Source organism: Pinus tabuliformis, chromosome 7, assembly GCF_031772625.1.
Source record: "Pinus tabuliformis cultivar Carrire ecotype Pingquan chromosome 7, CPIR1, whole genome shotgun sequence".
Lineage (NCBI taxonomy): Eukaryota > Viridiplantae > Streptophyta > Pinopsida > Pinales > Pinaceae > Pinus > Pinus tabuliformis.
The window spans coordinates 1,832,695,728-1,832,723,532 of record NC_142293.1 but is presented as its reverse complement, the minus strand read 5'-3'; the positions used below and the strand labels follow the sequence as shown (position 1 = coordinate 1,832,723,532).

The window sequence follows — 27,805 nt, the reverse complement described above, 5'->3', positions numbered from 1 at the left end:
TGTGGCTTGTGGGCTGTTGCATATATCTGGGGAGGTTGCTAGTTCCCTATCAAAATTTTAACTGTTGAAAAATTATTAGTGGCAGATTATTAGTAGTATTTAGCAAAGATCTCAATTGACATGCATCCAAAAGGAAAGCTGAATAAAAGAAGTAAAAACCACGACGTCTAAATTGAAGTCAGTGAGCCTCCACTTTGTTCTTGAAACATTTCTCATTTCTTACTTTACGCACAAGAATTGGGTTAAAAAAAATATTCGAGAGATTTTGCTGTGTTTTTCTCAAGTTCACAGCACCCAAACAGAAAATCCAAATATCCCGCCAAGAGATATTTCTTGGAACCATAAATTGCCAGCCAGAAAGAATTTTCTGCAAAAGTTAGTTTACAAAAGAACAGTGGAATTTTCTGCAAAAGTTAGTTTGCAAAAGAACAGTGAAAAAATGTGCTTGAGACTTTTATGGCAAGTATAAAGCCACATGTTTAACGGTCAAAATTGTGTGAAACTACTACTGGAGTAACAGCCAGCTTATTCCATGAAACCAACCATCTGAACAATCCTTCTATAATTCCAGACTTTTTTCCCATGCTTCAGGCAAAAACCCCTACACAATCTAGCTCCTATATCCACCTCCCAGAATCTGTTAAGAACACAAAGATTCGTTGGAATATCTGAAATCATCATAGCGATAGAGGCCACTGTCTGATAAAGAAGTTACGACTATAACAATGCAAATCACATTATCCAATGAATCTCAAAAGGTGACATCCATTGGACCTGAGCACACCAATACCTCAAGACTTTATTATATAGGAGTAAAGAAGTTCATCTATCATCCTCTCTTAAATCAAATCCCAATTTAAAACTTATGCTATGAAACACCAAGAATTATCTGCAAAAGGACAAACGTTGATAAATTTAGAGATACACAAACAACACCATTTGAGAGCTGAAACACCTATTAGAGGGTACTGTCTGATAATAAAAAAACACTATAAGCTTAGTAGGGCAACTCACATTAGCCCAACTAATGTCAAAAGTTCAAACCATTAAATTTGAGTACACCAATACCTCAGGGCTTTCGATAGAATTATGAAAGTCCGATCATCTTTTCTCAAACGAAATCTCAATTTAAACTCTTCCAATCAACACCAAGCGATATCTGTAAAAAAACATAGTTAAAATTAGAAATAGCCAAATGACACCATTCAAGAGTTGAAACACCTCTTAATAAATCCAAACAACAATTTCCATGAAAGACTTCTATGATCTATCCGCAAAACACCATGTGAATATTTCTTCCAAAATTGGTGAGACCGCAATTTCAAATTGATTCAAAAGCAGGATCATGTTTTGAGTTCAAAGGGGAAAAACAATAAATCAGGAAACTACAAATTCCTCCAACTCACATCTTTTTTTTTTGTACCACACTTCTAATATTATTCCTGATCAAAAAAGGTTCCTCCCCATTCTTTCGAAATTAAGGAAGCCCCCTGGAGTCCTGGACTTCTCAATCCTCGACCACCTTTGTTTTTGGTCAAAGCACAAATATCCAAGTGACAGTGCGTTTTCCTATCATTTTCTTAAGATGAACAAAATGAGCATTATTGGAAAACCAACATGAGGCACAACAGATACGCAAAGCTGAAAAGGACTTTTTGGCACGTACTTGTGACTCAATTGAGATGTTTAATATATTTAAATTATCAAATAAAACGAACCATGAAAACAAACATTTACAAATTGCTGCAGATATGGAAATTTATTTGAAGTTAAAAAGTCATACACTACGGAGTAGCTCTAATGACAAGTCATGCTTAAATCTTCTTGTTATATATACAGAAAGCCGAACAGTTATAGAGTTCAACTGGCTCACATATATGAAACTGCACAAGGTTGGGATGTCCAAATGCCTCCAGAGAAATGGACAGAATATTTTATTGTCATCTAAACAAAATAAATTCATGAGCACTTTATGAATTGGATGATAACTTCTAGATCACTGCTAAGTAAATTTCCCTGTAGTAAATCAAACTTTTATGTTAGATATGCTTCTACTGGTACATTACTTCCATCGATTGAAGACCAATGGTATGATACCTGATTTTATCTAAACCTTGAAAGTGTTGCTTTTAAGATGCAATTAATCTTCTGGTTCAGTGCTCACTGCAACTAGTCTTGATACAATATTCACATGTTGAGAATGTTCCAAGGTAACCTGATTTCAGTGTACAGATTCTTCTTGATATTTGTGTTCACTACTGATATGTGATGCAGCTTTAGATTCACTAGAAATATTAGGCTGACTTTCAAATTCTTCTATGAAATTAGTTTCCCTAATGAGACAAACATGTCCTTTCCTAGCCTTGAAGATTAGGTCCATATATTTATAAGATAAGATAATTTTGTTAATGTCCAACAAATGACCATAATAGCAGGTCAATGGGATTTGTTACCCCTCATATGGGCATGAGTGGAAATATGTGATTTTCATCACATGACAATTTGCTTGGGTAAATTACAGTTATGCTGATAAGGTGATGATACATACCTTCCACTGTTGCTTGGAGATTGTGGTTGTGGATCATCTTACCTCATAATGGTGGTGATGCATGACTGCTTCATTTGATTGTATGGTGGCTCATCTTGATGCATAGCCTTGCTCTTAATGGTTACATTGATGCTTAGATGGATGGTTATGGAATTTTCTTTGGTGCTAGTATGTCACCGGTGGTTGGATTATGATTATGTGTTCATGGTTAGCCTAATCTAACTGTTATGCATCTCCCTTATCTATGGATCAAAAGGGTGGAATGGTACAGTACTAATTGATGGTGTGGGTTTATTGCTTAGCTCCATTTTTATTATGACTTTGGTAGGATTACTAGAAGATCATGATGCAAAACATTTACACTCCCCAAAGTGAGGAGGTTTGTTTCAAAGGGGCCACCCCTTTTACAACATGACCATCATCTCTTAAAAAATGATGGCATAAGGCAAAGTTAAAAGAAAATCATCTCTTATGGTGGGCCCACCCCCTTTTGCAATTTAACTATGATAAAAACATGCTAAGGCAATAATAATGGTTGTGTTATAATGGAGCCACCCACTTCATGTGAAAATTCCAAACAGGAACCCTATTGCAGCAACTGATATTATTTCTCTTAATTGTTAATTAATTAACAATTTATCTCCTACAACAAATATGGAAATAAATACACTGCAACCTTCACAAATAAAATTCTGCGGAAAAATAAAACATTAAAAGTTGAGAAATGCTAGCACGCACACATAACAATAACCCAATTATTTTTGGACAAAAGTCCTCGGAAAACCCAACTTGGGAAAACATGTGCAGCAGTTGAGGGTTTTATTTTTATGTAGCGGTGAGAAATTTTGAGTACAACTGGATGCCAAAATCTAGCAATCCTACAGAGAAAAATATTGGCAAAAATCTAGTGATAAATTTCCTCACCCCACAGGCAATCCTCGATGCAACTTGCCTTCAAAATCTTGGCCCTCTGACCCTCTGCGCTGCCTGCTTGACGTCAAGCCTCTAGCTGGTCTCTTATGAAGTTGTCCTGCCTTTTGCTGGCTGAGAAAATGCTTCTCCGACACTCTGGGACTCCTTCCCAGTCTCAGGAACTAAAGACGTCTCCCCCTCTCATCAAATCGAACTTGCCCCTAGAAGCTACTGTGTTGCCCCTGCATCAGCTTCTCAATGGCTCTTTTGCCTCTTTGCAAATGCACTCACTGGATCTGGAATACTTCCTCCAACCTCACTGTCTTTGCCCCTCACTCACTGCTTCGATCTCTAGCTATCTCCGACAACTAACTTCTGCTACTTTGGAAATCGAACTGCTAAAGTGTCTCGAGTGATCTCTCCATCACCACATCGACCTCCTCTTATAATCCTATGTTGGAGCACCAACGATCAATATTAAAACTAAATCAATGGCTAGGATCATCTCTGGATCGATCCGTGTGAGTTTCTAGATGATGCTCGCCTTGACTTAATTAATACTGATCAATTAACCATATTCCCCAAGTTTAGACTTGGGAATTATTTAAAAAACTCGTTAATAATCCATTTAAGTCATTTCTAGGCAAAATTTCTAGAAATGATTTCTAGGTTTTGGAGATCTCATGTATTCTAGCATCTCCACCAAATTTTAAGGCTAGAACACATCTAATGCTACAAAAACTAACACTCCCTCTTAGCTAGGAATGTGTTCTAGTTCTGCACATCTTGCCATAACACTCTATCTCTGCATTATCTCTTGTCACATTGTTGATGTTTGGCTGCTGCTGCCCACCAACCACTACGCAACTTTGATATATGTCGTATCTATGCTACTGCTGACCTTGCTACCAACACTACATCTACACTGCAACTCCCTCTCATCCATTGTTGTTGTAACTGCAGGATCTGCAACTAAAAAGCATCCCAAATACTGAATCAATTGTGATCAGTATGATGCATTTGTCTCCCGAGTCTCTGACTGCTACTAGCATTTGCACTGTCACTGAAGAATTTGCGATGCTGCTGACTCTGCATTGCTGCCAACTTTGCACTGCACTCCCCAACATCTTACTGGTACCAGTCTGCAACTGTCACTCTGGTACTGATTGCATCAACTGTCACCGATCCATCCTGCTACTGAATATTGTGGGGCCCCGTAACCAAGTAATGATCCATGAGGTGGACTCCTCAAGGACCCTGCCCAAATTTGTAGATCTCTCAGGCTACAACTCCAAGTCACCCCACCTCACTCTTGGAGGTATGGCTACCAACATCGCAAAGTCTTCCTCCAGCATGGAGGAAGGCCTATCGATCTTTGTTGAAGCTTCCAATTGGTCCCGCTTCTCCTCCTTGTCCTTCTTCCTGAGAGGTCATTGGGTACTGTAGTGACCAAGCTCACCACACCTGAAGCACTTGACCTTTGACAAGTCCTTCTTCTTCTTTCTCTACTCCCCCTGTCCCTGATTGGGACCTTTTGATGCGAGGGCCACATTCTCCTCCTCCATTACTTGCTTCAATTCGTTGTTGCTGCCACTCATGGAGCTCGTCTCAACTCCTCCTGTTGCAAATCGGCCCACATTCTATCCCAGTATGGTAGTCTATCTCTGCCCAATATGCTTTGGACAAAGACCTGCTACTCCTCTGAGACACTGTTGAGTGCCAACCGTACTAGCTCTATGGGTTGAGGCACTGCCCCAACAACTGATAGTTGGTCTCGGACCTCATGAATCCTAGTAAGGAAGGGGTCTATGCCTTCCCCTTTCTGCATTTGGATGAGTCTCAGCTTCTCCTCTAGGTATATCTTTCGTTGCTCGGAAGTACCCTGATACAACGTAGAGAGAGCATCCCACATTTGCTTGGCGGTATCTTTGCCAGCTATATGTGAAACAACATGATCCTGGACTCCATCTAGGACCAACTGTTTCGCTTGTGCCATCTCCTTGTACTCTTTCTGTTGATCTGCATCCCGAGGAACCGCCACCACTGTGTCAATATAGGCTTTTAGGTCATATTCATCTAGAAGGAAGGACATCCTTGCCTTCCAAATGATGTAGTTAGAAGCTCCATCCAACATGTACTGATCACGAAGCCCAGCAGTGGCCATCTCAATGAACTCTTGAAAACTTCCTCTTTCCTTCTGCTCGGCTGCTGCTTTGTTATTCGCACTCGCTTATGGAGTGAGAAGATCTATTCACAACTACTGCTGATCTGCAAGGAAAATCGAACTTCTTGAGACTAGAAGTTTCCAAAGGAAAATTTTCCCTCTGTGTGTGCTCTTCTCTCTTCCACCCCAACACTGACTCTGTTCTAGTGAATTCATGCAAAAACAACTACATCCAGCTAGAGATCTGCTCAACGAAAAACCTGTGCTGCTCCCTCTGCCTCTAGCATCACTCAATCTGGAAGGATCGAATTTTTCCGCCCCTCTCAGAAAAATTGGTCTTCCTCAAGCAACTTGGCCTCTCTGGCAAAATACTGCGTTGCCCTTGGGAATTTCAGCCTGTTGCCCACACTGAGCAACAAAATTGCTTCTTTTCACTTCTAAGCTCTCCAACTGATTAACTGTGCTCTGATACCATGTAATAATTCCAAACTAGAACCCACTTGCAGCAACTGATATTATTTATCCTAATTGTTAATTAATTAACAATTTATCTGCTACGACAAATATCGAAATAAATACATTGCAACCTTCACAAAAAAAAATCTATGGAAAAAACCCAGCTTGGGAAAATTGGTGCAGCAGCTGAGGGTTTTATTATTATGCAACAGTGAGATATTCTGAGTACAATTGGATGCTGAAATTTGGCAATCCTATAGAGAAAAACACTGGCAAAAATCTACTGAGGAATTTCCTCACCCCACAAGCAATCCCCGCCTTCAAAAACTCGGCCCTCTGACCCTCTGCATTAGTGTTTGCACTGCTTTGTGCAGCCTGCTTGACATCAAGCCTCTGACTAGTCTCTGATGAAGTTGTTCTGCCTTCTACTAGCTAGGAAAATGTTTCTCCAACACTCTGGGACTCCTTCCCAGCCTCTGGAACTGAAGACGTCTCTCCCTCTCAGCAAATCAAACTTGCCTCTAGAAGCTATTGCGTTGCAGCCATGTCAACTTCTCATGGCTCTTCTGCCTCTCTGTAAATGTACTCACTGGATCTGGAATACTTCCTCCAGCCTCACTGTCTCTGCCCCTCACTCACTTCTTCAATCTCTAGCTCTCTCTGATAACTAACTGTTGTTACTCTGGAAATCGATCTGCCAAGAAATCAAACTACTCAAGTGTCTCGAGTGATCTCTCCATCACCACATTGACCTCCTCTTATAATCCTCTGTTGGAGCACCAACAACCAAGATTAAAACTTAATCAATTCTAGAATCATCTCTGCGTCGATCCATGTGAGTTTTTAAATGATTCTCGCCTTGACTTAATCAATACTGATTAATTAACCATATTCCCTAAGTTTAGACGTAGGATATATTTAAAAACTGGTTAATAATCTAATTAAGTCATTTCTAGGCAGAATTTCCAGAAACGATTTATGGGTTTTGGAGATCTCATGTATTCTAGCCTCTCCACCAAGTTTCAGGGCTAGAACACATCTGGTGCTACAAAAACTAATGCTTCATTGTCATACACTAGCCTCGGTCATGTAAATGACCAAAAGGTGAGATGACATCATGCTTTAAGACGGGCCTCCCCCTTCCTTGTCTGATTCACCAAGCTATCGATGGCACATATGGGGCCTCCCCTTCCATTCATCTCATGAGATTTCAAACAATATATGGCACAACTCCCACATACACATCATCATCATCATCATTATCAAATTGGAGCTACCAAACTAATTAAGTCGTAGGCGTATCTATTTCAACTTATGAATGTGGGTGTAACGAACAAAGTTCGTTCACGCTCTGATACTAATGTAATGAACAAAGTTCGTATACGTAGAAGAATACTCATAATATCTAGTATATAAAAATATCCATTATAGGACAAATATATTATAGAAGAAATGTATAAAAGATATGAGATATTGTGGTCAGACAGCTCGTTAGGCGGCTTGTTTGTGGAACAACACGGGATATGAGGACGACCCGAGCAGCGGCATATTTGTCTCGGCTGTGCTGATGGCAGTGTGATCATCGGGTGGCGGTGGAATAGTCGACGGTGGCACTCCGAGAGTTGACGACACAGCAGGCGACGACTCTCGTGCAACGATGGTGGCAAGATGGCCAACAACAGTGATTCTGGCTGATGCAAATATCCAACGACGATGGCGGCTCAGGCCAAGGTGGCTTGAGGAATCGTATAGCCACGACCTATCTACAATCATAGTTGTTTCGTATCGAGAAATCCCTGGCGAAAATAGTTAAAAGGCTGAAAGGGTTGTAATCACTTGTGTTAAAATTATACCAAGCATTTCCCTCAAAAATTTATGTTAAGGTAAGGGGTTTGAGCAAATAAGTATAGAAAAAGGGAAGTTATTTAAAAGTTATATATATATATATATATATATATATATGGAAAAGGTATAAGATAATTATAAGGTTAGTGGGAAAAGTAAAAAAAAAGATTATTTTATTTAAAAAATAATTACGGTATATTTATTAAAAATAAGATGGAGTCAATTTCTGAAGCAAAAGGAGTGGATTATAATCCAAAAATTAAGGACAATTTTTCTATAAAGGTATTTTAATTACACATCATGAATTATTTACATTAAAAGGAAATATCCAAGGGAAAAAGGTAAATATCATTATCAATACAAGCAATGAGGAAAATTACATAAATATTAATCTGGCGAATCACATATTAATTTCATATGTTAATGTAGGCAAAAAAAGAGATATTTTTGGTGAAAAATATGAAATTAATGATTTACAAGTGACAATAGATCATTATGAGTACATATCTCAATTTTGTGTTGTAACTATGTATGACAAAGAGGTTGACATAATTCTTGGTCGACTTTGGTTTAAAGAATTGGGTATGTTCATGTTAAACATAGAGAATTTTTATTTTATGTTTTCTTATAGGGGAAGGATGATCACATTGTGAGACATGACAATGAAGTCAGAATTAATAATGCCGTCACCATAAGACTTTAAAGATGCTATGAAATTGATGCCTCAAAAGACAATATCAAAGAAGCAAAAAGAGCTTGAGGAGGTCATATCCATTAAAAGTGAAAAAAAAAATCTCGTTTAAAAGATCATATCCAGAAACAACTTGCACAAGTCAGAAAGTGTAAAACTAAGAAGCACAAGTTAGAACAAGAAAAAGAAAGTTCCGACAAGAAACTCAACGAAAGTCTATCAAAAAAGAAGAGGAAAATTTATGCTTAAAGAACCTTAATAAAAAATTAATAGAACAAATCAAGTGTTCAAAGCTAAGTTGCAGGAAACGTGGCCCTAGGGGTCGTTTCCTCCCGGGAAACGAAACAAAACCCGGAAACGCGTACCGTACGGCCTGGAAACGCATTTCCGGCCGTACTGCCACGTTTCCCGAAATGGAAACGTGGCAGTATGGCCAGAAACGCGTTTCCAGGCCGTACGAGCCACGTTTCCCCAAATTTATGTGTTGTTTTTAAAAAAAATAATAATTTGTTTTTAAATTTTTTTTAGGTTTCCGGGATGTTCTAGAAACCTATTCTAAAGTTATAAAAGAGCAGTTTGTCTCATTCTCTCATCACACTATTCAGCAAGTCGTTTCTCTTGGAGACTGGCAGTTGTTTCAGCTAGGGTGTTTTGAGCAGTGAGCAAAGTAGATTTCAGCAGCAGGAGAAAGAGATTTCAGCAACAGGAGAAAGAGATTTCAGCAGCAAGAGAAAGAGATTTCAGCAGGAGATTTTAGTAGCAGCAGATTTGGCTCAGCTACAACCATATTTCTCTTCTCTTTTCTGGCATTTCGGGGTAGTCTCAGCCACAGATAATTAATTTGGGTAAGACACATTCATTTTTTTAGTTTTTTCTTACTATTTCTTCAATTTTTCTAGGGTTTAGGCAGCCAAAAATATGAAAAACGTTTTTTATTGATAGATTTGTTTTTTAAATTTATTTTTGCAGCAGATTTGGCTCAGCTACAGCCATATTTCTCCTCTTTTCTGGCATTTTAGGGTAGATTCAGCCACAAAAAATTAATTTGGGTAAGCCACATTCATTTCTTAGTTTTTTTCTTACTATTTCTTTAATTTTTCTAGGGTTTATACAGCCAAAAATATGAAAGACGTTTTTATTATTTACAGATTTGTTTTTTTAATTTATTTTTGCAGCAATGGCTTCCAGCCAAAGTGTAGCTGCAAGTTCAATCCCTAGGGCCAACCCAAGGGCTGAATATTATCCTCTTTGGAGGCATGTGACGAAGCTTCAAAGATGTGGAGGTGGTGGCTCATGGGAATGGCGATGCAATCTTTGCAATAATATGTACAAGGGCTCCTACCCAAGAGTGAAGGCGCATCTATTGCATGGAGGAGGACAGGGGATTTCAGGTTGCACAAAAACATCAGATCCGTTGGCAAGGAGGGCATATCAAAGAGAGCAAGATGAGGCGGATGGTACTAAGAGAAGGCATGATGAGCTTACTCAAGCTCCATCTAACATTGAGCCAAGGATTGTAGTTGAAGCAAGAAAGAGGAGAGCTGGTCACACTCAACAACATGAACAACCAACACCCAAAAATACCAGAGGTCCAGGGGCATCCCCTTCAATTCAGGATAGCAGAATTGCTAGATTGGTGAATGTGCAAGCAAGAGAAGAAACTGATTCCAGAGTGGCTAGGTGCATTTATGCATGTGGTATCCCATTCAATGTTGTTCGCTCTCCTTACTGGCAAGATATGATAAGGGCAGTTAACAAAGCTCCTCAAGGGTACAAGGGGCCCAACTATGAGAAAGTCAGAACCCAGCTTCTCAAAAATGAGAAGGACCTTGTGGAGGACATTTTAGCTCCAATTCGTTCTTCCTGGAGTAGCTCTGGGGTTACCATAGTCTCAGACGGTTGGACAGATATGAGGCGCAGACCATTGATAAATATCATTGCCACTTCCCCCAAAGGAGCAATGTTTATCAAGGCAGAAGACTGCTCAGGAGAGGTGAAAGATGCACAATACATTGTTGATAATATTATAAAAGCTATTGAACAAATAGGGCCTAACAAGGTGGTGCAAGTTATCACGGATAATGCACCGGTTTGCAAAGCTGCAGGTTTAATTATTGAGGGGAGGTATGACCACATCTTTTGGACACCATGCATTGTCCATAATCTGAATATGATCTTAGAGGAGATCGACAACAAAGTTTCCTGGATAAAGGAACTCACATGGGAAGCAAGGGAGATTATCAAATTCATCACCAACCACCACTAGTCTCAGGCCATATTTCGAGAGTACTCCAAATTGGAGTTGTTAAAAGTTGCTGAGACAAGATATGCCTCAAACTTCGTGATGTTGCGCCGCCTTGTTGAGGTTAGGCATGCATTAGTTTCTATGGTGGTGAGTCAACTTTGGATTGAGTGGAGACAAGCAGATTCAGAGCGGGGATCTATGGTGCGTAGATTGTGCCTTGATGAGGATTGGTGGAGCAAGGTAGATTTCTTGCTAAAGTTCACAACCCCTGCATTTGAGCTTCTTCGGAGTGCTGACACTGACCAACCTTTCTTGGGAGAGGTATATGATGGCATGGATTCCATGGTTGAGAAAACTATGGAAATCATTTCGCAGGAGTCTCCACAACTTTTGTTTGTTGATGATCATTTTGCTGGTTTGATCAAGAAAATCATTGTTGATAGGTGGAACAATTTCAATACACCATTGCACACTTTAGCACATGCTTTGAACCCCAAATTTTATGATGAGGAGCTTATTGCTAAAAGCAATGGGAAGAGGAAGGCACCCCATAAGGATAGAGAGGTGGCTACTGGGGTGAAAAAAGCCCTTATGAGAATGTTTCCTTCTCATCTACATAGGGAGGTAAAGGAGGAATTTGCCAGTTTTACTGCAGGAATAGATGATTATGCAGATATATCAGCTTTGGAGGAGAGAAGCACCATGAATCCAGTTAGGTGGTGGATTTGTCATGGAGCAAATGGTGTACATTTGCAAAACCTTGCCATTCGTATTCTTTCACAAGTGGCAAGCTCTTCATCAGCAGAAAGGAATTGGAGCACTTATGGTTTTATTCATTCTGTGAAGCGCAATAGGTTGGGCTCACAGAAAGCAGAGGATCTTGTTTATGTGCACTCCAACCTTCGCCTTGCATCTCGTAAGGGTCCAGAATACAACAGTGGTCCTTCTAAAGAATGGGATGTGGATGCAGAAAATCCTGATTTGGATCTCTCTCTTGCTGCCCTAAATATTGAGGCTGAATCTGATAGTGGAATTGGTGCATCATCTTCTTCAGCACTACCATCCACTGTTGAGCATTGTGCTGCTTCTATTTTTGATGAGGATTGTTATGATGAGAATTAGTCTTTTGTGACTTGTCTCTATAGTTCTTGCAGCCTTATAGTCTTTATTGTACTTGCAGCCTCATATACTAATATAAATAAAGGCTGATTTTGGATTTTCCTATATTTTTATTTTCATTATGTGATCATTCATGACTCATGAGTAAATGTGATGTAAATTTAATCTTAATGTTTAAATGTAATAAATTATAATCATATAATGTAAATGTATCATTCATGCTTTATGACTGCACATATATATAATAATAATTTTTAAATATTTTTAATATATATATATATTATTATATATATTCGTGTTTCCCCGTTTCCAAAATTTGGGGAGGTCGCGTTTCGTTTCGCTTCCCGTTTCGGAAACTCGTTTCCGTTTCCCCGTTTCGTGCAACTTAGGGGACAATAACCAAGAAGTTAATAAGGCTTCTACCCTTTTGATCGGTCCAACCATCTGACATCACAATGCATCTTGTGTGTGCCCATGATTCCCTAAATTCCTCTAATCTCTTAATGCAGTCAACCTTTTCATTTTGAAGATTGCGCCCTCTAAAGTCATCATATGAAGGGACTTTGTACCCTGGGCCAACAATAGAAATAGCATCAACCATGGGCTAGAAAAATGGATTGTTCTTGGCAACGCTAAAAGGAATATCAATCCAAAGAAGAAACTTGCCCAACAACTTGTCAGCTTCTTCCTTCTCCCTTTTTAATAACTGACAAGATAGATGGTTGTGCATCAGGTGTGGTTCTAGGAACATAAAATGATGAAGTAGCTACAGGGTTGGGTGTAGAAGTTGATGGTGAAGTAGAACCAGTGCCACTCTCACAGTCACCTCCCAATCCTGACACTCTACTCCTTGCTATTTGACTCTTCAGAGTTGCATTGGACAATTTGGTTGTCTTTATTTCTTCCAATGATTTGAGGGCCCTTCAAATGATTTCTGGATTTGTATTTGAGCAAGGTCATACCTCATGTCCAGGAACTTGCCCAAGATGACACTTCCATCTGTATACCCCCCCTGTCATATGATGCCCAAAGAACTTGCAAGTCAAATTCGATTTGTCAAACCCTCCATCAAGTTCACCAAATTCCCATAGAGAGTCCAATTTCCTCGGCATGTTTGTAACTTTGTTGAATCTTGAGTTTTAATGTAAGATTGAAGTTTGAACCTAGGGTACAGGAAGACTTGCAAGTTAAACAAATGAAATTAAAATTTACATACAACAGTTAGAATTTTTTACCAAAAAAAACCCTCAACTCAATGCAACAATAATGGCAAAAAATACACATTCAAACCCAAGCAAAAATGATGGAAAAAAACTAGGGCAAAAGAATAAACAACTGACCAAGAAAACCCTCTCCACTAAATGCAACAAAAATGACAAAAACACACACACTCAAATCCAAACAAAAATCATGCAAAATAAATAGGTGATAGAAACCCAAGGAAAAATAAGAAAAAAAATGGGCAAATTTGATGTCCATACTTGAAAACCACATTCTGTTAAAAAAAACTTTGTCCAAACTTGAATTTCTTTTCCTTCGGATGCTAAATTCCTTCACTTTTCTCCTCTCTTGCCCTTGTAGACGAGTTATCCTCCTCCTCAGCTGTCACTCTTATCCTCTGTCTACACAATGAGCCAAAAAAAACCGAATTTAGCCTTTAAAACCGCGTTGTTTTATGCCCACAATTTTTATGGATCAACTCGCGAGTTTTACCATTTCACAATTTTTTGAAGTGTAAATAAGCGCCAATAAAATCGGATGATAAAATCATGGCATGAAAAAATTGTGATTTTTTGAAAACATCGCGATGCTCACAACACTGTTTGGAGCACTCACTCATCAAGTTCGATATGCAACTTCTGGGGCAAGAAAAAGTGTGAAATTCAAGGGATAAGGAGGAAAAGGCTAGCGAAGGAGAAGGTCTCTATCAAGCACAAGAGGTCGAAATTACCTCTCTTTCTCTCACACAATGAAGCTGCTAAGCTTTTGGAAGGGCCGAAACTGCTATTTTGTTGTTGGGGGTCAAAGTTCTGAAGTTGGGATGTCAAATTTCTACATTGTTTCTGGGTTGAAGCCGCTGGAAAAGAAGAGACTATCGAAAGATGACTTGGTGGAGGAGGAAGTTCTATTGGTCTAGGTTCTTGTTCTATCTCATCTTGATTTGAATTTACTGAAGGAAGAGCTTTCACTGGGTTATCCCCTATAAAGGGGTTTTAGCCCTAGCTGAGTGCCTACTTCTGGTGTCACTGACCTTCATGTTTTTGTTTTGATGGTTGCTTGATGAGAAGAAGATAAGTTTTGGTATGTTCTATGCTTAAGAGCAATTTACTTCAATTTCTTAATTAGCCCAATATCAACGTCCAGATTAGCAATCACATTAGCATGATAGTAAAATGCAAATAGAACATAAACATAAATAGTAAAAGACAAGCCAAGACAAGAGGACACAAGATATGGCACCAGCCAGGGACAAACCCCAATGTGGGGAAACCCTTGATCAAATCTTCTTTAGTCTTCAATAGTTCAGCAGAGAGAAAGAGATGGTACAAAATATACAAAACTGATAGTTTATGACAGAAGTAGTAAAGCCTTGACCAGAGAAGTCAATGTTGGTCAAACAGGACAGAATCTTTCTTTGAAGATCATCCAAATGGCACCAACAGGATGCTCATTAATCTGAGCCAAACATGGATAAACTTTGACCCAATACATCTTCCAGAACGTTGTTGACTTCTTGCTGCACTTGCTGTCACTGCTACACAAGTTAGGGCATCAATCTTCAACACTCATTCTTCACACAGTCAACAATACAGTCCTTCAAAGGCTGCGGTGTACCAAGGTGAGACTCCACCACTGCCACGCTGTCCAAGTCTGGCTTGATTACTCTTAATGTAACCCTTAGAACAGCCTTTGTTGCTGGCTATGGCCTGCGGCCTAGCCCAGCAGCAAGTTAGGCCTACGGTCCTCCATCAAACAGCACTCAACAACAACAACATAGCAGTATAAGTCCTACAGGAACTTGTCTTTGCTGTCAGCACTTACTAGCACCCAACTGTATACATACGTTGATATGATCTTAGCCTATCTGGCGCATTACTTCACTTTATGATTGTGGCTTATACACCTTGCAAGCACCTTAAGGCATGTCTTAGATGGCTTCTTTCACCACGCTGTCACTTCCAGCAAACCGAATTTCTATGCTGTCCCTTTTAGGCTTCTTTGTACTTATGTCAACGTGGTTGCTTGGTAGGCTTCCCAACAGTCCACGTGGGTTCCTCCAAACCACTCCTAAGGGCTCCTACAAGTTGCCCATCAAACTGACCCAACACATACAAGATGCACTCCAAAATGTGTGCACTAGCTCACTGTTCTAGGGTATCTTGGCTGCCGCAATTCTGGACTGGTTAGGGCACCCAACCACAGTCCCTAACAACCCTCAAACTAACCCAGAATTGCTTCCCCTTGCTGCGGTTGTCCTCCAATAGGATGCTGCCCTCCACGCTGCTCCTTTAGGGCAGTTTCAAGCCCCAACGCACAGACCTGTCTCCCAAAATAGTTGCGGCATCCTATAGATCCTTCACTATGCCTGTGGCAGCTTCTTCGGCAGCTTCTTAGCAGGACTGTTCACCCTTCAACAAGGCTCTAAAACAGTCCCCTCACCCTCGGCCTTCAAGATGAGGACTGCAGCCCTCAAGACAGCACCTCAGCCTCCTCAACGATGCCCAAAACAGTCTTTCATCCCACGCTGTCCTGTCCTTTGCTTGCTGTGGCTAGGGCAGAGAAATCTGAACTCTCTTCTTGACTGCGGCTAGGTCTCCTTCAAGACCTCTCTTTCCACCAAACTCAAACGAGTGGAGAGAGATCATAAGAGATGTGTGCGACAAATGAATTGAGGCCTTCTCTATTTAAATGCAACGTTGAAGTTGAGCTGGGGGTAATTTGGTTGCTGGATGACTTTGACAAATTGTCAAATAATATAATTAAATTCATATCTCCATAAATACTTGTCAGAATCGGATGATCTTTAGATCAATCCTACACCTCTTGAAAAGAGGAATCCAAGAAAAATATCAGCTGCCATAAATAAGGTGACCCACATGGGGTTTGGCCCTAGTTGCCAATTTTAACATGAGTGCCTACTTCTGGTGTCCCTGATCTTCATGTTTTTGCTTTGATGATTGCTTGATGAGAAGAAGATAAAAAAAAAGAACATAAAGAAGTTAATAAGAACATAATAATATCCAAGTAATTATAACCATAAGAAAATCTTTATGCCTTTCCGCGATTTTCTAACAGTTCCAACATGACAGAGACTAGTGAACGCAAGGATGATGACAACAACACTTGAAGAGTTACAAGTCTGGAAATAATGAGAGATCAGAGCTTTAGTTATAGAAAAAGCTGTGGGATGATGATCAGATTTTGCACTGTGAGAGTTTGTTTAGGCAGATCTAACAGTATTATTAATGACCAGTACAATATCAAAGGTGGAGGTGATGTGAACATTGTACACATGCCAAGTTGTTGATGAAAGAAGCCATTCCAATCCACAAATTGATTTCCTATTCTTAGAAGGAATATACCTTTGATTTTCTAAACTATGATTAATTTTGCTGACCATAAGTGCCCTGTGTGGGGATTTTACACTTAATTTCTCATACCTAAATCATCAAGACTGAAGTTATGGTCTTGTCCTCAAAATCTTCACACAGTTGTTGCTTTGTATGTAAGGAAATATGTAACATCATGGACGATGGTCTGGTTGTATTGTCGGGATTTTCTGCTAGTTTAATTTTCCCGTAATTACAAGTGTACACTCAGCCTCTACATAATTGCAAATACTCCAGAAGATCTAATCCAAATTTGATCTCAAGCAGTAACTTACTTTAAGAAATTAATGATCATATGCAGCAATGTCACTTCAACAAACTCTTTCACTCTTGCAAGTGGTTGACAATACATCAACAACGGGTTTTCTCACAAAGTGATCCTCAGATCAACCCTCACAACAGGTGGATCATGAAGCATTCTCAACGAACAGTGAAGCAATAATAATGTGAGTACTAAATAATGCATCTACAAAAGAGTTTGTTGTAGTTCGATGACGGCATTGAGATTTCACTGGCTTGTCACAGTGTGGTAATAATGATGATGAGAAAATATAGTGTCCTATGTTATAGTAGTCAAAAGCCAAGCTTAGTCTTTTTATTATTTTTGGTCAATTTGTAAAATGTTGCTATGATCTCTTAGAGATCAAGTTATTAGTTTTTTTTTGGGAAGAAGTGTGAGATCATATGATTGGTTTGAGTCTAAGTAGGGTTATGTTTAAAATGTTTCAAATAATGATGGAAATAGTCATTGATTTCCTAAGGTCTAAGTTTAGTAAGTTTAGGGGAATGTGTCAATCAAGTCATGAGTGAAGATCATAACGGATTTGAGTTTTCATCATTGAGTCGAGTTCAATGGTGTCTTGTCAAGTTAGTTGCAAGGTCAAGTCATCACATCATCATCATTACAAGTTGGTGTTGCACTCATCATTTGTGTTGTGCTTTCATATTTGAATTTGAAACTAATCATTGTAAACAAAGGAGGCTTGGAACGCATGGAAGGTGACAAATGCATGCATTTGGCTCTCAAAAAGCCATCGAACCATTTTCTCCTCCTCCTCAAATGTCCTGAATAGCCAAAGGAAGTTGTTGCACTTTGTCTGTAGGGGACCCACTATGCTTCTTCAAGCTAGAGGTTTTCTTGCTACCACGACCATCACCAAGTTCCAATTTCTCTTTTCTAGCATAATTCACGTTGTGTGTTGTTGGTTTCATCTTTGACAACCAAGGAGAGCGCCCAGAAGAGCTTGCAACCCCCATAACCTTTAAGTCGTTGTGCTTTCTCGCTGTGCTTGTGTATTGACAAATTCACTGCATTTAGAAACAACAAATAGCTGCATTTGAGCCTGTGTGTTGGGTTCTTGTAGTTTGAACTTTTTAAGGGGATTTCCATTCAAAACTTACCAGAACCTCTCATCTAAAACCTAATTCCATACTCGTTGTGCTTTCTTGTTGTGCTAAGTTATTGACCACTATAATTGCATTTCAAAACCCTAGAGTTATCTTTTCATTGTAAGTTATGACCACACCAGACAAGAAGAAGCACAGAGGGGGAGACATAGTCAAATTTGAGCCTCAAGATCTTGCCCTAATAAACTCAGATCCAGCTATTAGGGTTGCCTTAGAGCAAATTGGTTGCTTTAGGTTTTGTGAAAAGATACAAGGTTACAATGTTCAGTTGACCAAAGGGTTTGCTTTAAGCTTCACTGGGATAGATGCTAAGGTTGGAGAGTTGAGATTCCCAGTGTCAGAGGTTACCATTTCAGCTACTACAGAGATCCCTCTGCATGGAGAACAGTGGTTCAAGGGCATGCCTTTAGATATAGTTCACTACAAAGACTTCCTAAAGCCAAAGTACAAAAAAAAAGAATATGGAGCTATTGTGCCAAGGGAATATCTGCTTGAACCCTATAGCAAACTACTCAAGGTCATCCAGAGATATTTCACTTGTGAAGGCAGATTTGGGAGAGTTTATCAGTATCATTTCAGGTTGTTGATGCATTTCACAGGTAAAATCCCTTTGAGTCTACCTTTCTACTTGTTCAGGAGCATTGGTAAAATGGCAGATAAGGTTCAAGGTAAAAAGACTCAAGTAGAGCCCAGTCTCTTTCATTTTTCTTTGACCAAATTGTTAGTAGTGGAGGAGCTGAAAAAGAAAAATCAGTCATGGCAAGCATTCTTGGATTCATCCAAGTTGACAACTGAGTTTCCAAATAGCCCCTGGAGTAAAAAAGATACACCTTCGTTTGTGGCAAAGAATGTTCAATCAACGGTGGAGAGCTCAATAAAAAGGCCATCAACTTCAGCTGACCCATCAGATAAGAAAAAGGGTAAAAAAAATCATTTTTCTCCTGAGGTGGTGGAGGTTCCCAAGAAACCACTCACAAGAGTTGCTGTGAAGAGATTGCTCATTGAGCAAACATCTGAACAACCAACTGAAGTTCTAGATACCATACCAAATAATGTTGATTCAGATGACAAGGATAAGAAGATTATAGAACTACAGGAACAATTGAAAAATGCTCATTTAGTCATTGCCGGTTTCAACATGATAATATAGAGTTGAAGAAGCATGTTTTGGAGAAGACACTTAAGACTGATGAAGTAGAACCAGTGATGAAGACAACTCCATCTACCACTAAGTCTAAAGGGAAAGAAAAGGTAGAAACAGAGAACATTCAAGAGCTAGAGACCTCATCAACAAGGATTCTTGTAACTAGGTCTTCAGCCAAGAAGTTGCAGCTATAGAAAGAAAGTGTGATGAACAAAGAGTCAATTTAACAAAAGAAGAAGGCTGAGTTGGATGAAGGGCATCACACTTTCCATAGGCTGAGGAAGTAGTTGAAGAAAGCTCAAAATGAAATTACTAGGCTTAGAGAACAAGATGAAAGGGCCAAACAGAAGATACATGACCACTTGAACATCTGTGAGCCAGCATTGTTTGAAGCTAAGCGTATGTTGAAGAGAACTTTTCCCCTACACAAACAACTCAAGAACATTTGCAAGCAAAACATCACTTTGAAAAAGGAGTTGAGGGCTACAAAACAACAGTTATAGGAGGCATTGCAAGAAAAGCAAAAGGAAGAAAGAGGAAACCTAGACTTGTTGGTTGAGGCAACAAAGGTTTGAGTTTGGACAAGAAACTAAGACAAATTTTGCTTTTTTCCTATTTGTTTGAAGTGCATTAGCCTATATAAATCACATCCTCTGCTTTTTTGGGAATTTTTTTGTAAAAGAGGCAAGTGACACAGTAACGCAACAAAGTTGTTGTGCTATTGTCAAAGTATTAAAATTTGATAGAGGATCAGAGTTTTGGTGCTATTTCTTGTGTATGGAGGCTTAATGAAGTTTTTAAGACATGATTCACCATTATAGAGTTGTATTCCTTCACCATCGCATCCACCCATACTTGACGCTGAACTACCTACTTAAAATTGGAGGGTTCCCCAACCTGAGCTACTAAGGCATGATAGCTGTCATGTATTAGGGTATGGAACTCGTATTTAATCAAGAGCACCAATCCCTCTATGTACCTTGATGTTAGTGACATTGGTTGTCAAACTCCTCTATCATGACCCTCCTAAAAATGTACGCATCACTCAAACAAAATCTTGATTTGACATGCTATGCTTTTTCTATCGTATGTTAATACTTTGAGGGTGATATTAATGACAAAGATGCCTATACAAATACAGAGGTAATGACAAAGATACCTTTGGATATTAATGCTTAGAGGGTGATATTAATGACAAAGATCTTGATTTTCCAACAAGACTAAAATGTTAGACATTTCTCGTGGTGGAAAAAGGCCCAAGCATAAGAAATAGATAATAGATTTACTTCTCTTTTCTAGTTTCTAGTAGTTTTTATAACTATTGACTCTTTCATATTTATTATGATATTTTTTTAAACAATATATGACAATTTAAGTTTGAAGTTGGCAATTATAACTCATTAGTAATGAATTATGAATATGATGCTTCATGAAAGTTGAAAGTTGTTTCCTTTCATTTCATTTTATAACATTTCATTTCATGTTAGATATTATTTGTGGTAATGGTTACACTTAGCTTACAAGTACAACTTTGGTGATCAATGATGATAAATGTTATATATTGAATTTTGAAAGCTTGAAACTTTAAGATTGATGAATCATGAGACTCAATATGTTGTATGTTACTATGTTACTAACTTGTGGACGTGGTTGATGAAGATTATAACTTCTAGATGATTGTTGTTATATGGTTCAATCTATGTTTTTTATGTTTTTTTATATCTAATTCATTATTCTACATGTTTTTGTTGACATATATGTATCTAAATATAAAAAATATAAATATATATATATATATTATATAAAAAACACTCCGGGATTTGCTCCCAAACCGGGAGCTTTTGAAAATGTCACTCCCGCTCCCTTTTTCCCTCCCGCTCCCCGCTTTCGCTCCCACTCCCAAGTAACACTGCTTGAGGGTCATTTGGAGACAGACCAGCAGATACTCAGTATCCCAAGGAAAATTGATTCTCAAATAGAAGGAGATCGATTTCAAAGGCAGAGTTGCAAGGTGGAGGAAGAGGGGGGATGAGCAGCTGTCAGGGAGCTCAGAAGAAGTGACACAGGGACTCTGAGAGATAGCGCAGAGGTAGACGCAGATCAGAGAGACACAGGGATGATGCAGAGAGGGACCAGAGATGCGCAGAGCCACATAGAATGACGCAGGGCTAACGCGGTAGAGAAAGGAAGCTCTCCAGGGTGTCAGAAAGTCTCGGAGAAAATTCTCAGTTTTTTCTCCCAGTGTCTATGTAAAGTTTTCTGTAAAAGCGATTGTTGCTGAAGAATAATAAAACCCTCCTCTGCTGCACCGGTTTTCCCGCATTGGGTTTTTCCCGGGACAATTGTCAAAAAATAACTATGTTGATGTGATTGATTCTTGTGCATATATTTGTTTCAGTATAATGGTGTGATATCTACAGTAGAATTTATTTTAATATTTGCTGAAGGATTTCAAAAAATACTTATTGGGAATAATAAGTAGGTGAAATAAATCAGTTGCTGCAGTAATAGAATTTCTGTTTAGAAATTTTCACAATCTGAAGTTTGCAAATCATCAACTCGCCGCGTTTTCTGCTACATTTCTACTAAAGAAGGAAGTAGCATAGCGAATGTGCTACGCTTCCACACAATCAACAGTTTAACCATGAAATTCGAATCTAAACCTCATGTAATTGACTCTCATGGTTATGATAAATGTCCTGAGGTGTTTGGGAGGTTCGAGCCTCATTTTTATGCATGTATTCAATGTAATTTGTTTAAGAATTTCTTAGTCAAAACAGTTTCCTAGTTTCTAGAAAGTAGTTCTATATTCGCTGCTACAAGCAGAAACTGAATCTTTTTGGGGAATTTGGTTCCTAAAGGAAGGAACTAATTGTTTTCGATGTATATATTGATGTATTTTTGACTAAGAAAAGGGTTGGTTAGGGTTTGATAGAGAAGGCACTGTGCATTGTACATTTCCATTAAAAAGTTTCAGTGAATGATGAAGGTTGAAGTCTGCATTTGCAGGGATTCATGTGTCGATCTCTTATGGTGATGTTTATCTCCTATTTTATTTCTCTATCTTATGTTATTGCCATGCTTAAATGTCATGTCTTCAATGTTTAAACAAAATTTATTTTAGAATTCACTTTTAAGTGCTCTGTTATGGCTCATTGAACATTTTAGCGTTTTTCTTCCATTGCAATATCTAAAATTCATCCTCAGTTAGACGTGTTAGATGTTATGAATTTTACTATGCATCTCCTCACCTCTCTACAACGAAATTTGACAGACACCATAAGGATTGCCTACCTTGCCCCTGTCTAAGGATTCCTCATTTTCCATCATATCAATGAAAATCATTAGCTCAATATGACTCCATGCCCAATGGATTTTCCCTCTCCCCTGCCATCAAACTGTTAACCCTATTCCCCTTTGATCTATAGACCTAGCCTAAAATCCAGAAGATTGTTGATTTGGGGTAACATTGGATGTGCTCTAGCCACAAAAATTGGTGGAGGGGCTAAAACACATGAGATCTCCAATACCCAGAAATGGTTTGGGCAGATTCTAAAGCTTGGGAGATATTAAAATAATTAATATTTTTTGGAGTCCCTAAGTCTAAACTTAGGGAAAATAAAATATTAATGTGAATTAATATAAAACTGTGTTAGAAGGGTCCAAAAGTCATGGATCAAGCCAGAGTTAATCTTAGTCGTTGATTAGGGACTTAATCTCGGTCGTTGATTTGTCAACGAGAAAAGTATAAAAGGAGGCTTGAGGGTCACTTGGAGAACACACTGAAGGAGACCAATTAGTTCAATTTCTGGAGTGAGGTTAGCTGAGAAATTCGAACTAGTGGTCTGGTGAGCAGTCAAGAGGCAACAAGTACGGAATAGAGAGAAGGGATTAGCCACTGGAGACCAACCCTGAGGCAGGAGAGGCAGACGCAGGGCATTTCAGGCAGACGCAGAGGCAGCAGGAGACTATGCAATCACTAGAGGGCCTGTGTGGGTGACGCAAAGAGCCCTAGGGTTGAGGCAGTCAAGCAATGGCTGATGCAGAGTGTCTAGGAGCCACGCAGAGTTCTGCCAAGCTGACGTTGGGACTAGGAGAAGTGCTGGAGAATTTTTCTTTGTGGGTAAGCCAGTTTGGCACCCTGTTGTACTGAAGAATTGCTGAATAATAAAATCATCCCTTGCTGCACCAATTTTCCCACATTGGGTTTTTCCAGGAACTGTCGTCCAAAATACCTGTGGCAATGTGTTGATTCTTGTACATGTGTTTGTTTATGTATTACGGTGTGATATCTGCAATAGAATTTATTTTAATGTTTATCGAAGGAATTTCATAAATAACTTACTGAAGAATAAGTAGGGAAAGTAAATCAGATGTTGCAGTGGTAGAACTTTCACATGGTATCAGAGGGAGTAATCAGAGACAGGAAGGGAAAATCAGTTATGGGTCGAGACCACGATGCAGAGGCATCCACGTCAGGGAACTCACACAGATTTTGAGAAGATTGTACAGGAGAAAGAGACTTTGATTTCTCTATGTTGGATTCCAGGCTGGAAGAAGAAGTGACTTGTATGACTAGTTCTGCATCATCAGAAGCATGGTATATTACTATATAGACAATGGAGCCTCGTGGCATATGATGAGAATCAGGGAATGTTTCTCAAAATATCGAGAAGAGAAGATGAACTTTAATATCACCATGGGGACCAAGGCAAAGTGTACTCCAGTAGGAAAGGGTACCATAGTTTTTCAAACAGAATCGGGAGAACGGTTCCGTGCTACAAATGTGCTGCATGTACCAAGATTAGGGATGAACTTACTTTAGGTGTCACAATTTCAAGGCAACGGCTATGACGTCTACTCCATCAAGGAGAAGGTATACGTCAAACATCCGAGCTGGAAAAAGAAAATGCAGATCGGGATCAAAAGTAACAGGTTGTATAGATTACAACTAGAATCACCAATGGAATTAATAGGCAGTCATGGAGACAAGGACTTGAATGAACTATGGCACAGAAGAATGGGTCATTAGCACCATGGAGCTCTGAGAATTCTCAGGAGCACTGTAACAGGAGTTCCAGATCTAAGGCGGAACAAGATGATGTATGCAGAGGATGCGCTCTAGGAAAGTATGCCAAGGCAGCATTTCCTAGGAGCAAACACAGGGCCAAGAGTGTACTAGGATTGATACACTACGATATCTGCGGACCTATGTCTGTCAAAGCTCTCAGTGGTGCCGAGTATTTCCTTACCTTCATTAATGACCACTCAAGCAAAACTCGGATTAATTTTCTAAAAACCAAGGACGAGGTTTCCTGTCGATTCAAAGAATTCAAGGCTCTGGCGGAGAATCTCACTGGGAAGAAAATAAAAGTTTTGCACTCAAATAATGGTGGAGAGTATGTCGATAAGGACTTCATTGATTTTTCCGCTAAGGAGGGCATCAAAAGAGAGTGGACAGCTCCCTACAATCCGGAGCAGAAAGAAAGAACAGGACTATTGTAGAAGCAGTTAGGGCCATGATGTATGATCAGGATATGCCAAAATTCCTGTGGGCGGAAGCATGCAACACAGCAGTCTATGTTCAAAACAGGACTCCTCATTGGGAATTGGGCAAGATTACTCCAGAGAAAGTTTTCACAGGGAAGACCCCTAAAGTCAGTCATTTCAGGATATTTGGGAGTCTAGAATATTGCTGCATACCAGAGGAAAAGGGGAAGAAGTTGGATCAAACTGCGAAAAATGGATATCTGTTGGGATATAGCGAGAACGCTAACGCATACAAGATCTACCTTCCAGGGAGCAGGAAGGTAGTAGTTCGGCAAGATGTAACATTCATGGAGGACAGGACTTTCAGAAAATCTCGTGAGATGCCTTCCGAGGAGCAGTCAAAAGAGGAGCTATTGGTTAAGCCTCTTCAACCAACGGAAGTAAAAAATTCTTCCTCGGGTCAAGAAGATTCTCAGGATGAGGAGGAAGAGCTAACAGAAGCACCTATTGGCAGAGAAAGAACTAGCAGGGAACTTCATCAGATTCTGCGAGATGCAGAGGACTTCATCAGTGCGCCAAGAAACAATAAGAGGGAGCGAAAATAGCCAGATAGATATCAGGTATTAGTAGCTCAGGATGGGGAAACTGCCAGTTTCAAGGAGGCAGCTCAACATCAGGTTTGGCTAGACGCGATGGTAGAGGAGTACAACTCCATAATGGTGAAAGATGTCCGGGAGGTAGTGCCAAGGCCTCAAGATAGATCAGTGGTAGGTTCGAGATGGATCTACAAGATCAACTACGTTGCAGACAGCAGTGTTGAGAAATACAAGGCTAGGTTTGTGGCTAAGGGGTATGCTCAAAAGGAAGGAATTGACTACGAGGAGACCTTCGCCCCAGTAGCCAGGTATACGTCTATTAGGATCGTGGTATCTCTTGCAGCTCAGATGGGATGGGCGATTCATCAGATGGATGTCAAAACGGCTTTTTCTGAATGGGGTAATAGAAGAAAAGGTATACATTGAACAACCAGAGGGATTTGAGACACATGAGAAGAAGTCTCATGTATGCAAGTTGAAGAAAGCATTGTATGGGCTGAAACGGGCACCTAGAGCATGGTATGGTCGAATCGATGGCTACTTGCAGAAGATGGGATTTGTCAAGAGTGACGCAGATCCAAATCTCTACTATTTGGTTGTAGAGAATGAGCCACTAATCTTAGTATTGTATGTGGATGATCTCTTTTTGACAGGATCATCCAGGCTCATTAGGGACTGCAAGAAGAATCTAGCCACAGAATTCGATATGAAGGATTTGGGACAAATGCATTATTTCCTAGGGTTGGAAGTTTGGCAGCAAAAGGGAGAGATCTTCCTTGGGCAAGGGAGATATGCTACAGAAAGCCTGAAGAGATTTAGGATGGAGGATTGTAGACCCATGGCTACTCAAATGATCACCACCTAGAAGAAGATTGATGCATCAAAAGACAAGGATGTTGATCCCACCTTATACTGGCAGCTCATAAGGTCCCTGATGTATCTGGTCAATTCCAGGCCAGACATTTGCTACGTTGTCAACACCCTTAGTCAGTTCATGGTGGAACTGAAGGGGCCGCACTAGGCAGCAACCAAACATGTTCTCAGGTATTTACAAGGAACAGTTGATTATGGACTCTTGCACACCAGGAATAAGGATATCAAATTGAGTGGATTTACTAATGCAGATTGGGCAGGAAGTTCAGTGGATTAGAAAAGTACCTCTAGGTACTGTTTGAACATTGGATCAGGAATGACCTGCTGGTGCAGTAGGAAACAGAAGTCCATGGTTCTGAGTTCATCTAAGGCAGAATATATGGCGGCAAGCACAGCTTTGTGTGAGGCCATATGGCTTAGAAAACTGCTTCAGAACCTATTCAAAAGGAATATGGAGGCGACCAAGATCATGTGCGATAATCAGAGTTGCATCAAGCTCTCTGAGAATCCTGTGTTTCATGATAGGTCGAAGCATATTGATATCCGGTGTCACTTTGTCAGGGACTGTGTCCAATGCGGAGCTGTACATTTGAGCTACACTCCTATAGGAGAACAGGTGGCGGACGTCCTCACCAAGGCCCTTGGAAGGACAAAGTTTGACAACTTCAGGGAAAAAATGGTGATGGTAAAGAACCCGTTTCAGTAGCAGAAATGGGAGGGATAACAACACAGACGCAGAGGGAGTTGCAGTGCGGATGCAGTGTTGGGAGAAAGGACCAACAGCAGCACAGATGCAGAGGAAGTTGTCGTACAGATGCAACAGTGGTAGTAGCAGAGCCATGGGCAATAGTACAGGATGCAGCAGTGCAGAGGATGTTGGGCAGGGAGGCTTAGCATCAGCACAGGGACCGATGTTGGATGATCAAGGTGATACTCAATGAGGAGTATTACTAGAGCATAGTCCTCGCTAAGAGGGAGTGTTGATTTGGGGTAGCATCGGATGTGCTCTAGCCACGAAAATTGGTGGAGAGGCTAAAGCACATGAGATCTCAAATGCCCAGAAATGGTTTGGGCAGATTCTAAACAGTTTGGGAGATATTAAAATAATTAATATTTTTTGGAGTACCTAAGTCTAAACTTAGGGAAAATAAAATATTAATGTGAATTAATATAAAACTGTGTTAGAATGGCCCAAAAGTCATGGATCAAGCCCGAGTTAATCTTAGTCATTGATCAGGGACTTAATCTCGGTCGTTGATTTGTCAACGAGAAAAGTATAAGAGGAGGCTTGAGTGTCACTTAGAGAACACACTGAGAGAGACCAGTCAGTTCAATTTCTGGAAGGGGGTTAGCTGAGAAATTCGAACTAGTGGTCTGGTGAGCAGTCAGGAGGCAGCAAGTATGGAACAGAGAGAAGGGATCAGCCACTGGAGACCTGCGCTAAGGCAAGAGAGGCAAACGCAGGGCATTTCAGGCAGGCGCAGAGGCAGCAGGAGACTGCGCAAGCACTAGAGGGCATGCGTGGGTGACGCAGAGAGGCCCAGGGCTGACGTAGTCAAGCAGGGGCTGACACAGAGTGTCTGGGAGCCACGCAGAGGTCAGCCAAGCTGACGTTGGGACTAGGAGAAGTGCTGGAGAATTTTTCTCTCTGTGGGCAAGCCAGTTTAGCACCCTGTTGTAATGAAGAATTGCTGGATAATAAAAT

General features: G+C 39.9%; 1 protein-coding gene across 3 annotated transcripts in view; it reads right to left on the bottom strand.

The window, feature by feature from the left end:
* Window positions 1–855: 855 nt before the first annotated feature.
* The window catches only part of LOC149255748 (Spc97 / Spc98 family of spindle pole body (SBP) component), a 334,350-nt gene continuing 307,400 nt past the window's right edge, over window positions 856–27,805 (bottom strand). For 2 of the 3 annotated variants that reach the window (XM_089460559.1, XM_089460558.1), the window contains 2 exons: window positions 1,069–1,159; window positions 856–889 (listed from right to left, as the gene is read on the bottom strand). The gene's annotated coding sequence lies outside the window, so the exon portion shown is untranslated. Of the gene's footprint in view, window positions 890–1,014; window positions 1,160–27,805 lie in introns of all 3 variants that reach the window. The other variant, XM_089460560.1, reaches the window with a different exon arrangement.